Source organism: Oncorhynchus kisutch, linkage group LG30 (genome assembly GCF_002021735.2).
Source record: "Oncorhynchus kisutch isolate 150728-3 linkage group LG30, Okis_V2, whole genome shotgun sequence".
Classification (NCBI taxonomy): Eukaryota; Metazoa; Chordata; class Actinopteri; order Salmoniformes; family Salmonidae; genus Oncorhynchus; species Oncorhynchus kisutch.
In genome coordinates this window covers 14,571,517-14,573,825 of record NC_034203.2, presented here as the reverse complement: position 1 = coordinate 14,573,825, position 2,309 = coordinate 14,571,517, and positions in this window count along the sequence as shown.

Below are 2,309 nucleotides of genomic sequence, written 5' to 3'. Positions count from 1 at the left end.
GGAGTAGTTGGAGTAATTTAAATATGGATGCAACTAGCCAGAATAACTTTTTCCCTGCCCGTGAGAGAGCAACTACTGATGGGAAAGTGAAATGTACTATACAATGTTATCTGAAGAGGATCCATTTCACGCTGCTCCACTCCAACTTGGTAAAAATCAAAGGACGAGGACAATAGACATTTGCACTCTCTTGAGGATGCATGAGGCACATTTTACAACAGTAAGGCTCAATTTCTGTTCACTCTCTTTTCCCTCTGTGTCCCTTCTCCTCTCTCACTCTCTTTCGGTGCTCTTGATCATAGAATAATGTCGCTTTTTCTATCCTCCCTCCTCTGTGAGAGTCATGGAAACGAAATAATAGAAATGTCAGACGAGATGTTCCGTCATCGCTGATATTCTCTCTCGGTCCGTGAAAGGCCACGCCTGATCAAACAGTTAGATGCCCTGTGGCCCGGAACATTCCCCCGTTGGAACATTCCCCGGTTACTTCTCTCTCTCCCTGCCTCTCCCTCTCCGTACCAGGTTCTCACAGCATTGGATTAGAGTGCCCCCTGTTGTTTCACTGAATAACCGCAACTCAGATACATTTGTAACGAAACTGCTAGGGAGGCATTTGCTGTGAATGGTGCATGCACACAACTAACTCCACGCTTTCTAAAGAATGAAAGCTTAAATCTTAAGACAGTTGGACCAATAGTTAGGAAACATCACAACAACACAGGACTGTGCAAGAGATAAAGTCATGATAGTACATGTGGGTCAATTACATGTCTTTGTACTGCGACTCACCCAACTAGCCTACTGTATGTGACTACAGTTGTCTCGCTGACCCCCTTTGTCAATGACCTTTCAGGTGTCGTGTTTTCTCCAGTGCTATGTAAGTCATTATCAGTGTATGAGACATGGTATGAGGTGTAAGTGGCTAGGTTTCGGTGCTGCCATTAGTCATTCAGACAGAGGAGGGCGCTGTAAGACCTGTTTGGTCTCATTCACATTCCTACCATAGATGCTCCAGCATAGCGCAGCTGTATATGGTTTCCTGCTCAAACCATCAGACTTTATATTAAGTTGCTCTTATAACTATGTAGTAGTTATGTCATTAATTACAATGCATCTATTTTATGACAGGTGAAACATATATAAATAGCATTATCCTTTTTATGAATAACCCCAAAATGTGTATGAATGTTTTGTATTTCTTTGCAGTGATTCCAGTCTACTCCACTCTTCAAGGCCACAAAACAGTAAAACATGCTGGTCATGTTTCTAGTTATTCTTGGCCATGAAAAACTCCTGGACCAGGTCACATTGTCAGGAAAAACTCCTGGCCCGACTTGCAATGCTTTTTAATTAAACAAGACCTTTTGGCATAGGAACTTCTAAGCGCTCTCCTGTATTGTATTCCAGTATGTTTATGGCTTATACTAATAATATGGGTGGGTCTCTGTTGTACTGTTGCACTGTGAGAAGAGAGCTCCCTATGGGCAGATTAGCTGTGTATTAGATAGGTGGGTGTGGTAGGTTGGATAAGCCTGTTATTGTTTTAAGTGACTCTATTCATTATGGCCCGTGTAACGGGCACATCCTGCTGTAAACATGGCCTCCAGCTGTAGGTGTGATGTCATTAACTGGCTGTTATGTCACCGATCCAGTTCGGGGTGCGTTCATAAATTTACTCTGGCTATCTACTCTGATTTCAGAGTGTGCAGAGTGCAGAATAACTGAGGAATTTATGAACACTCAACACCCCTTGAATATGGAAGGTGTCAGTAAACCTCGGCGAAAAAGCGTAATTAAATTGATGCCAGCAGCACAGTTGTCACCAATGCTCTGGATAACATAAAAACAGCCTAACCAGCTCTGCTAGGGCGAGTAAAATGGTCAGAGTGAGGTGTTTTGTCTAGAAGTAGCTAGCAAGTTAGCCAATGTTAGCCAGTTAGCTTGGGTGCTTGACTTCTGTTGTGAGGTCAGAACGCTCGGATCAACCCAACTCCTCTGTGTGCTCTGAGCGAAACACAATGCTCTGAATTTTCAAACACACAGAGCGCACTCTGAGCGCACTCTGGCTCTCCAGATGGAATTTACGAACACACCCTTGGTTGCTTCGTCAGGGAATGCTGGAGACGGACACTAGTACAGTAGGGCCTGATGTATACATGGTATAGTGTGGCAGGGACTGGTAATGAAAATTCTATTTAAAATGAAGTTAATCATATACCTACCCATATTAAATGGTAGTGATCTCTTTCAGTGGTGTGATGGTAAATTGAACTGGTTAGATAGTTGAAATAACACCAGTGACACATGTA